Genomic DNA, 12371 nt, shown 5'->3' on the forward strand with positions numbered 1-12371 from the left:
CTGCATGGATATGCCCAGATGCTGTGATGACCTGGCCATCCTGCCACACCACCCTCTTGATATCTGCTGAGTGCAATCCTGCCAAGGTTCAGTGGGCACAGTTTAAATGAACACAGGTTTTGTTTTATTCCACTGTGGAATATAACAAAATTAGGAATTTAGGGACTCTATCCTTTGTGAGCTGTGAGTTTTCCATGAACCTTTAGATTTTGGTATGACTACAGTGTTATAAAAGGGAAAATCGTGATGTGAAATCCATTTTTTCCTTTTATTATGCAACCATGATAAAACAAGAGGCCTCAACAGCAGTTTCATGAAAAGTGTATTTCATGTTACACCACAAAAATAACAATAATCTTAATAATCTGAATTTATTCAAGGTAAGAACCTGTAGTTAAATAGACTTTATACATCTTTCTCTCACCCTTTGTCTTATAGTGCTGCACAAAAAGAAAATGGAAAGTGAAATAGCAGTTGTCTCCACTTTGAGCTTCATCTGTTATGCCTATAGAGATGTTTATGACTCTACAAATATCCTGGAAAAAAAAAGCAAGATCTGGGAGTGAATTAAGGCTGTAGATCAGTGAAAGGGCAAGGCAGAGAGACAGGCAGCACTTCTAGTGCAGGATTAGCCACAGTGGAGCATTGCCTGCTCACATCAGGTCAGGGGCTGCAAGCAGTTCAATATCTGACAGCACCTGGAAGTCCTGCTATCAGCACCTAAAAGACTAGCAGAAACTTTGGATTGTGTAGGAGATTATAATTTCCTAGAAAATCATGCAACATTTTCATGCATGATGGAATTTTTCATACTTGCCATGGCACTTGCTCATGGAGCCAGCATTTGGTGCTGTTGAAGGTGCTATGATTTAGGACAAAGAACTCAGTCAGATGTAGGGCAGTTTTATGTCAAGGGGGTCTGACCATTATCTAAAACTCTGGACAAGAAGAAACATTTAGAATTTCTGTTCATTAATTTGCTTTAATAATTTGAATCCAACACAAGGATGCCTATAAGAAAGTAAAGGGTAATTCATCAGCTTTTCTGAGCAAAAGCAGATGACTAGAAGTGAATCTCATTATGCAAAAATCTTGAAGGTGAAAGAACTGGGAATTCCAAAAATATTCTCCATATGTAGTGTGGTGACACCTGATGAGAACTTGATATCAAGGGGAAAAGTGAGATATGCATCTAATTGCAGCCTTCTAGCTTCTGCAAAATTATTTGTATGGATTACCATTTATCAGCTTTGCAGGACCGCTTTTTCTATCCACCAAAAAAATGTTTTCATTTTAGTGAAGAAAGGATTTTAATTTTAAACTTGCTATCTTTATTTTCACCAAAAAAAAAAAAAAAAGAAAACAAAAAAAGCATGTATAAATTTGTACTGATTTAGTGAGAAAACTGCAATAAAATTTGTTATTAAATAAGTGTGGAAATCAGTTTTCATTTTTCAAGGTAACCACTCAATTGAATAGAGAATATTTCCTTAAAAGTTTTTTCTATTTTTTTTTGGGATGCAAATTCTAGGTACTTTTTCCAAATCTACTTGAAAGAAATTTTAGCCTTTTTTTCACTGGCAAAAAAATCTCTTCAACATATGTAATTCCTTTGACCAGTTTGCTTAATTTAGCAATGAGCCTTTGAATATTAAAACTTTGTACCTAATCTGTTCTAATTTATTCTTCCACTTAACTAAGACTATTGAACAGTGCCTTCCTGCAAAGTTAATTTCAATGACCACCTTTGCTATTGCTGCTTGAGACTTAGCAAAGACAATGTAAAATACTCATCGCTGTTTGTTGCTTTTTGTGGTAATTTAGTGGCTATTGCACACAAAGACAGGTGTATGATCAGTGCTGTTACATTTTCACTCCCTTCCCATGAAGCAAATATTTCTGGCTTGTCTTTGTGAAACAAATGTGCAAATTCACAACAGACTGCTGTCCTAGTATAACATTTTCCAGTAATATTTGGTAACCATAACGATTGTGTTTAGTCTGTGTAATCACCCTGATTTGTTCACTGTGCCATTCTTACCTCTGTTGTGGTTGCCCAGCCACTATATGCCATTTAATACTGCTGCTCAGGTCAGGTCCTTCAAACTGAAATTTCTTTTTTTTTTTAGCAACTAATTGTCTGCTTGGGAAAGGAACATGAATGGTATGAGAACTTGACAGGCTTTTCTAATGAAGTGGGCTTGCTTATAAAGCAACCACAGAATGCATTGAATCTACTGCTACTTCAATAAAATGTGATGAAAGCTGCAAACTAATTCATAGTGATTAACACCTCTGTGACATGAGCATCTCAGGCCAGATGAGGAAAAGAATCCTGTGGAAATATTACTTCTTGAGATGAGAGGTAAACATCTCTCTGTACCAAATCCCTGTACTAAAAAAAATAAATCAGTGAATGTGCTTTATAAGTCTTTTAACAAAAGAAACAACCTACATATGTAATTACCCGTTTTGTTCTATCATTAATTGCAATAAAAGAGGGCAGAGAGCAGGGAAGTGAAGAACGGACAGAACAGGTTATAAAGCAACAGTTCTAAAAATTGTTTGTTCTTTGAAAATATATTTGTTTATTGAAACTACCAGAGAACTAGATAAAAGTTTCATTATTGAAATTTTGACCAACATCAGAAAAGAAATGTTATTAGACCCATATTTCAGGAAAAAATAAGTTGAGGAACACCAATGCATATCTTTTAAACTAATATTAAGTTAATTTTGATTTACTAATTAAATAATGAGGATCAAAATAGAAAGAAGACAGTGCTTTGCCATGTATGTAAGATACTTTTATTAAACATAGTTATTGTTCATATCTGATCATCCTGTGAGCATTTACATTTGTGCAAACCTACCAACTTCCCGTTGGTTATGTGTGTGTATCTAAAAGAAGAATTTGGTCCAGTCACTTCATTTGCTATCACATAAAGTAACCAGATTACTTTGAGAGGGAGAAAAATCAATATATCTGTATGAATTAATCTGATTTAACTACTACAGGATTTGACTTCATCATTAAACACACTCTGTTCTCTGGTAAAAAACAGGTACCAGATGGTATGCATAGCAAAATATGTTTCCTCTATACCTGCGGGTTTTGAAGTAAAATACAACCTTCCCAACATCTGGCATACCACCTCAGGACATCTGAAAGTGCACAAAGTGGACAGATATTATCAGACTACAGAAGGTTATGTTGAGTAGATTTAATCTGAATTTTATACAGATAGTGGCACAAAATAGTTAGGAAAATAAACAGCATACCAAGAAATATCAATTCAATGCAGCATTTTACATCTAATTTGCAGATTGTCAGTTGTGCAATACCAAGTATCTTAGAATAGCCACAATTGTCATATATAATTTATTCTGTAGTTTCCATTGCTAAACAGAAAAATGTACAGAGAGTTATCTAAAAATGTGTTGACATGCTGGCTTGTATATAAATAATAAATACTTTTGTATTATTTCCTAAGGGAGCTGTCAGAGAACTCCAACAACTCAGGGTATCTTTTCTTTTTCAGTAGGGTTGATACACAAGACGTTGTTCCAGTCAAACACAGGATCTGAATAAGTTCAGAAGTCAGTAACTTAATAGAGATTTCTTGTGGAACTATATGGATACATACAGTCCCATTTGAACTACTGAGAGGCTGTGTTCACAGGGCACAGTGCAGGAGTATGAAATACTGTAGTGGCTTTAAGCTTAGTTTTTGGGCTACTCAGGGCTTTTAACAAGGGTAGCCTTCCCCTTGAACTTCAAGTGTCTCTTCACTTTCATTTCAGTGTTGCGAATCTTTTATTTCCAAACTGATTAATTCCATGGAATATTGAGTGTCTGCTTTAAAGGTCCTGATATATAAAAATTCTATGGCTTATAGAATAATATGCAACTGTGTGACCTTATGAGCTGACATTTTGCATACCTATAAAGCAGTCTGAAATATGTATGATCCTTTTTTTTCTGTTAAATTGGTTAAAGACTTTCTTTTGAATAAAGAATTTAGAAAAAATACACTTTTCTTGCACTGTATTTGAGCTGTGTTATTGGATTGGCAGCCTAAATAGCCAGAAGTGTGAGAGGAATGAGCAGGCTGACTTCCATGTGGATTAAATTTCACTCCCCATTTCAAATGAAGAGGTGAGGGGCCTTAATCCTAGGCTTCAGGGACAAAAGGCAGTAGTAGTTCTGCTGCCATGCTGAACAGCCTGGAGAAGCCAGTGGAACCTTTTCATGTAACTGGTGTTAGATGTATTCCAAACACTGTTCAGATGTCTTGTGCTCTGTTATTAAAGTGTCTCAGGTGTTCCAATGAAAAATGACTGAGATAATGAAAATAAAGTGTCAAAATTTTGAAGGAAAATCATCAAAGTATGCCATACCTTAAACTGATCAAATACTTAAATGGCAGACTGAGTCTGAATATTTTCCTAAAAGGGTATGGTTAAATACTCTTCCATGCTGCAGCCTATGATTTTGAACATTTATTTGTCCAGCTTTATTAAGCTTAGTAGGAGCTAAAGTCTACAGTGTTTCATTTTTCAATTTTGTTCAATGGATTTTTTCAGTAATACTATATTTAGAGGAATTGCTTCTTTGCAAAAACTTTTTTCCCTATGTTCAATCTGAAAACTAAAACCTTGAAAACCATCTTGTCTTTAGGTATGCATTTCTCAGAATAGTTGATTTTTTTTCTTTATCACCAGTGTCTGAAATGATGTTTGAAGAGAAACAGAACTATATATCAGTGTTCTTTCCTTTTCATTGTATTCTCAGGAAATGACACTTCCTGAGAAATTTTGTGGCAGCATCTCTCTCAGATATTGTATATCTGTATTTCTAAGAATGACCATCTGACATTAGCACTAAATAATGTGCTATTTATAAATGAATCAGAACAGTTTAGCTCAGTACAGAACCTAATCAATATAGGAAGAAACACTGCACTCAGAAATGTTTTTCTGATTCAGACTCTACATGAAGCAGCAGTTTTCCTTTATAATGATAGGAAAAAATCAGTATCAGATAAACACTGTGCGAACACCTCCAATCCTTTTACATTTTCCCAAATCCACTATACAGAATAGTCTGCAACAGTTATGACATTTTAATGATTAAAAACAAGGCTGATGCATCTGAAGCCTGGTTCTGCTGAGTGCAGTTATTCATATTTTGGTCTCATTTTGGTTTAAAATAAAAGAAGGGGGATTCACGTGAGCGTTTTCTGTCCTTCCCCACAGCTGCAAGAGTAGGCATTGTCAGCTGCAGTCCACTGTCAGTCTGGAAACCTGCCATTTTGCTGAGAAAAGGCTTGTGCTTGCTCTAACCTGGCAGCTTCTTGGGGGCAGGTGGGCTCATGGGCCAGAGTACTGGCCTGCTGAATGACAAGTGTTGGTTGTCTGTGGGCCATTTCAAAGACTTAAGACATTGCCTATTCAAGCAAGTTATATAAATAACTGGCAAAAGAAAGAAATGGGTGAATGAAAGCATGGGCAGGTCTGTAGACTGAGTTATTTTGCTCTCTCAACAGTCATTAAAAACTAAGTGGGAGACAGATAGAGGCAGTCTGACCCCTCTTCAGGGTTCATCTTTCTATCTTGACCCTCAGAAGCAATAATCTGAGCCTGGGCAGAGTGGATTGCTGATGCCTTGCACCCCTCAAATGCTCTTCTGTTTCTGCTCCCATTTGAAGAACGTCAGCTCATCTGTCATTGCAAGTTGCCCTGTCCCTGCTGAACTGTGGAGAAGACTTGTGACCTTGCAGGTGTGTCAGAGACCTGGTCTGATGACAACATGTAATTGAAGGAGGGCAGTCAAAGAGGTAATGGTAGCCCCATCTGAAAAATATGCGTCTTTCTATTGGGAAAATATCTATGTGGGGTGGAAATGTTAACTGTTGTAACTTGTTCATTGCAATTTTGAAACTGTTGACCAGTACTTATAACATCTGTGTTTTATTGTTAACTGGACAAAAATACTATGGGAGTGGTAAATGTATGTCCTTGCACTTCATCTCTGTGTGAATAACAAGGTTGCTATACTTAATTATTGAGCTAACATGCTCCTAGCAGGCCAAAGAATGAAGGCAAGACAGGCATATTTGGTAGGTTAAGGCTGACATATTTTCTGTGGTTAAAAAAAGAGAAATTCATGTTATCTCAACCTATTCTTCTGGAGAGAAGTAAACTGGTGTGTCTGTGAACTTTAATAATAGATGACACAAGTGCATATTTACTGGGTAATTCCCACCTCATCTATTATCTAAAAGATGCAAAAGTATCCCCAAGTAAGAGTGGCCTGAAGTAGGTCTGCAGAAATTCCGCTTTTTTGTAATAAAAATAGCAAGGCCAAGTGCAGAGGTACAGGTTTAGGAGGAAAGGTATCCTCTTGGTCTGTTTTAAGACACATTTTCTAATGACTTGGATTGGAGGATGAATTCTACCACGTTGTACTCAAACTAAACACCACAGCAAACATAAGCAAAAGGTTATAGCAGAAGCAGAACTGGAAGAACAACTTAATTAATAAGCAATTAATAGTCTCACATATGAAGAATAACCTTATAAGGTTAAGATCTGTTTAAACTGAAGATACAGGAAGAGTATATGGACTATTCTGGCTTTATCGGCTTTCCTTCTATAATTCTAAAAACTTATCTGAAAATATTTACCCAACTTTCCTTTTATTCCAGTTATTCTTTCTATGACAGGACATATGTGTAGAAGCAGAAGCACTTTCCCAGACTGTGTGGAAAATGTAAGTTTTCAAAGCAATACACCTTTCAACATTATGAATTTAGCATCTAGACTAAAAATCATAAAAGCAAGCTATTTATAGGGATCTGGAGCTTAAGGGAATTAGAGGTTTGAAACATGATATGTACACAATAAAAAATAAAGCAAAAAGTAAATTGCTCTGGTGATCCTCATTGAGATCACAAGCAAGTCAAGACTATGAAAATAGGGCTGTGATTTTGTAAAAGCAAGGCACAATGGATTGAACCTCAGCATCAGGCACAGTGGGGGCCTCAGCTTAGAGCACCTAATTCAAAGAGCAAGGAAAAGAAGACAGTAAACAGATATATCTGTATGTGAGCCATATTAACAGATTGCATGAAATCACACAGTTGGAATCTGCCTAATCTCTTAGTACCCAAAACATGAAGAAATTGAATGCTGATAAAATTTAACACGAGTCTATAGCAAGAGATGTTTTCATTATTCTTTTCAATAATATTTTAGAGAAATGCATGAGCAAAAGATGTATCTTTGTAATATATTTTTTATGTAAATTATGATCTAAAAACACCATTTTAATATTTAAAAATTGACTTGACAAGCTAAACTGAATACAGTAAATTAATTAGAAAGCAAAGGGGCAAGGAATACATAAAATCCTGGCTCAGGATAATGGATAGTCCAGGGACAAAAAGAAGATGGTATAAGCTCCTTAAAATCCTTGGATTACGGAATAAACTTTTTTTTTTCCTCTCCTTTAAAATTGCTGATTCACAAAAGTAAGTGCATATTAAACTTCTTCTATAGTTTAAGATTATCCTATGTGCTATTTGATAATTTCAGCTAGCTCTTGCAAGCTCTTTGTAAACCATCCTGACTGAAACAGATGGATGTGTAATTCAAATAATGAGCTGGATCCACTCCCTGTAGCAGTCAATTATGCAGGGTTTTCTCAGTATAGTATTCAAGAGACTAAGATCTTTCTCTATAAATAGATCACCTGAAATGACCTTGCTTATGCAGAGTCAGAGCCAAAACAGAATAGTAGGATATGTATCTTGCTGCATTTTTAAAAGCTCAAAATGATTGTTTAAGAACTATTAGATATGACATTTGTGCTTAAATTGTTCCCAGTACTTAGCACTCTGATCTTTTAATGTGATATTTTCTCTCTAGGTAAAGTGCCCAGAGACATCTGATGTCTGAACATTGAATGCCATGCAAGGACCCCTAATAGCCCTGTATTGTGCTGAGGAAATTATGACAGTGAGGGAATGCATGCTCATCTCATTAACAATAAGAGACGATCTCTTATTAGTGAGAACTCATGGACAAGATTTAATTTGCTTCTAGCATTGAAAATGAAATCATCTGTCAAGCAGTGTGTGTACAGTGTTCATCAAAAGTATTACACAGAGACTGCTCTTCCTTTGTGCTTGTCAACATGCACTCTGGACCAGGTAAAACTGCAAAAACCTTTACTTGTAAAAGCATTTGACTAAGTGCTGTGGGAATTTTCTTTGATCTGCAGTGAGGTATCAATGACAAAACTCTAGCAAATTGTGTCATAGGAATTGAACGCCTCGTTAACAAATGAAGAGGTTGAGGTTGGATAGGGGGCTCACTACTGCTTACAGACATTAGATTCATCAGGAATCATCAAGGAAAAGAGATATGCTGCTTGCCTTTGGCTGCAAAGCTCCATCGATGGCTCAGTTTGTGAGTTTCTGGGGTAAAACATAGCCTCATGAGGCTGTGTGGTGGGCTGGAACTATACTGCACTCATGGAACAGCCTGGCTGCTGCTAAAAAGAAAACTTCTTGCCCATTGCAGAGCAGCTTGAAAAGTGAGAAGCAAAATTATTTCTATTCTGTTTTGAATGACTTGTTGGTATGTGAATATAAACACTGATTGTATGTGGCTGCGGTCAAAATGATGTGAAACTGAAGAATGAGAGCTGAAATCTGGATCTGCAGTTAAAAACAGCCTTGAAGCTCAGCTTTTGCAAAGTGGTAGGATATAATATGCTAAAATTCATAATCTGATGGGTTTAAATCCTTCATTTTCTGCATGAAGGGACATAGAAAGTCTGAAATTCCTGTTACACGATATCAATGAAATAATTTGCTCATATAACTTACAGTTTTCAAATAGTTTGCCATATATGAAGTGCTCAAAAGTACTGTGTTGATTAAACAAAGATACTGTTACACTCTGATTTACTGTATCAATGCAATTACCAATTGTATTGGTGCACTTTGAAAGTACTATGATTTACTTGTTGCTTTTTTAAGCATGCACAAGAAAATTTACAGCAAATGGAAGGAAAAGCATTGCAAATAAGACAGAAAGTATTTTCATTCCTCTTTATTTTGGAATTTATTTTTTGGCTTCCTACAGAACTATTTACTTTTTTCTTGTTCTCTTAATATTGTTCCATCATTCAGAGTAATTAGCACTTTTAGAGCATTTTAAGTGTTCCCATCTATTTCAAGTTTTGCTTTTCACTTTTTTAAGCGAAACCTGGAATTTGTCAGACAGGGCATCAAGAAATTTAAAAACAATCAACATTTCTCCATTGAAAAAGTGGGTTAGAAAAAGAGAGTATTTCCTCATTGGCTGCATTCCTGTCCTTTATTCTTCCCTGTGCCTGGGGAAGGGTTGATTCATATCCCAGAACTATCCTGCACTAGAAAGGCTATCCACTGTGTGCATTAAATTCAGCCCACATAAAAGAGTTCACCTGAAGGAGATCATTCCTCCTTACTCTGCAGTCTCTGCTCTGGAAATAGGCCAGAAGTTTAATGTAGGAGAGAAGAGGGAACTAGGGGTATGTGTGTGACTTCAAGAAAGGGACATAAAAAGGTCAGAGTTTGGGACATCTAAATCAGGAGGATACAAATCCTTGTTCCTGTATCACTTCTGACAGTTTTGACATACTAGTTTGGAAGAACAGATTAGCTAAGCATTCTCTGCTCTTAGTATTTAACACAGTGAGAGGGGAAAACCCCAGAGTTCTAAATTTGGTTTGCAGTAAACTGTATGGGCTATGATACTTTATCTATGCTCCATTTTGTTTCTGACAATCTATTTACTTTTCCTAGAGAAGATACAGACATGTACCAAGAATGTGAACCGTCTATGATCTCTATCAGAAGGAGAAAGTTATCTAGTAGGTATATGAAATAGAGTCTGTTTGAGCGACTTTTTATTATGAATGGCCAGTTATAAAAAAATGGTGGCCCTAGAATAACTGTGACCTTTTTCAGCAGCTGTGAGGCTGATGTTGATTAAATAAGAAGTGACAAAAGTTAAAATTTTTACTAACATCTTTCTTGAAAATAAAATAGTATTTCAGGAGGTGAAAAAAGTACATTCACTCACCTTTTCATCACCCTTCAAGCCTGTTTCGTTTTTGTACAACATCTGTGCTGAGGGTCTGTAGTTCTCATATGCTGATGGTGACACTTTCAGGTTTCCTTTAGTTTGGATGGGGTGCAGCTCTTCCCACAGTAAATGACATGAAACTTGATGATGTGCCATGCTCCTTTTGCATTTGTACCACATAAATAGAACAACACAGATGGATTTATGCTGCCTTATGATACAGTCTTTTGCCTAACAATAGATTTTTCCTTAGCAGCCGGTAAAGCAGGAGTTTCATTGTCATATCTGCTTATGCTCATTCGTGTAAAGTGGCATAGCTAAGGTTTGCTGGGGACTGAGCTATCTAAATGTTAGCAGAAACACATTCCTTGTATGCCCTCTGTGACACTGAATGACAATGTATAGATAACCATCTTGGTAGTATAGGCTGCAAGATTCCAACAGTCTACCTGTTGGTGCCCAAAAATGACCAGTATAAGTATAAATAATTAAATACACCTAGAAAACTCATTATTTGGATTTTTGTTCTCATATTAGCCTGGTTTTGAAAATTAAAAATAAAAATTCTTCAGTAATTTTTTTGTTGTTCTTGTGTAAACTTCTGGGGTTGTCAGATGAAGATGTCATTAATGCAGCTCAGTTCCACCACTGCTTTTATTTGAGGAAGGAGAAAACTCATCCTTTTTATAGCTTAGTGTGTTGTCAAAAAGTAAAAGGAGGTTCTAGTATGGAGTCCAGTGAGCTCAGTCATAAAACATTGGTTATTGCTTTCTATTTATTCTTCATTGTTTCATACCTGGGCATTTTACTGGAATTTGCTGTAACTGGGGTGAAGTCTTTGGATTAGATATAGTGCTTTACAGTCACCATATCCTTGATTGACCCCTTCCATTCACAGTGCTTGAATTTCCTTTCCAAAGCAAATGACTCTCAAATTCTGCCCTCCATCTAGTTTTATTGCTGCGACTGTCTCTTGGGCATCCCTTAAGAAGTTGCTGGTTTTCTTTCTCTTCATTATAGCCAAGAATTCAATGCACTCAGGAGATTATGCTCCCAACATCTATTTCACTTCTATGTTATTGTGCTGTTCTTATTTTTAAATTCCTGCAGCTGATTTCTAGATGTAAAATGCAATATTATAAATACATGAAAATATTTTCTTCTTTTTAACAAACATTTTTCCAGAATGTTTATATAAAACATTTTAAAACATTTGACTGCAGTTTTCTTTAGACCTAAAATAAACCCCTTTTGTTTAAACAGTAAAATGCAAACTGTTATGACACAGTCCTTATTTACCTTATTCATCAATGCCTTGGATGGAGGGGAGATGCCTCCTCAGCAAGTTCACTGGTGGCACCAAACTGGGAGGAGTGGCTGGTACCCTGGAGCACTGTGCAGCCCTGCAGAAGGACCTGGACAGGCTGGAGAGATGGGCAGAGAGCTGTCTGAAATTCAACAAAAGCACGTGCAGAGACCTGCAGATATCCTGCACCAGTGCTGGTGGGGGGCTGAAAAACAGCTCTGTGGAGAAGGACCTGGGTGTCCTGGTGGACACCAAACTGTCCCTGAGCCAGCAGTGTGTCTTGGTGGCCATGAAGGCTAATGATTAAATTTGCTGCCTTAGGAAGAACATGGCCAGCAGGTTGAGTAAGATGATCCTTCCCCTCTGCTCAGCCCTAGTGGAGCTCACTTGGAGTGCTGTGTCCAGTTCTGGGCTCCTCAGGACAAGAGAGACAGGGAGCTGCTGGAGCTGGTCCAGTGGAGGACTCTGAAGATGATGAAGGGACTGGAGCATTTCTCTTATGAAGAAAGGCTGAGGGAGCTGGGCCTGTTCAGCCAAGACAAAAGGCAGCTGAGAGGGGACCTCATCAATGAGTATCTGAAGGGAGGTTCCAAGAGGATTGTGCCAGGCTCTTCTTGGTGGTACCAAGCAACAGGACAAGAGGAAATGGGCAGAAAGTTTTGCATGAATAGTAAGAAAAAAACTACTCTGTGTGTTTGACTGAGCACTGGAAGCAGTTGCACAGAGAAGTTGCGGGGTTTCCCTCACTGTAAATATTCAAGAACCATCTGGAAATAATCCCATGCCATGTGCTCTAGGATGACCCTGCTTGAGCAGGGAGGATGATGATGGACCAGATGATCCACTGTGGTCTCTTCCAACTTGACCCAGTTTGTGATTCTGTGAAAAAAAAGTATTCTTGAAGTATATTTCTGCAAGATGT

This window comes from Pseudopodoces humilis, chromosome 7, assembly GCF_049639895.1.
Source record: "Pseudopodoces humilis isolate 2021_Gansu_Grassland_sample_001 chromosome 7, ASM4963989v1, whole genome shotgun sequence".
Lineage (NCBI taxonomy): Eukaryota > Metazoa > Chordata > Aves > Passeriformes > Paridae > Pseudopodoces > Pseudopodoces humilis.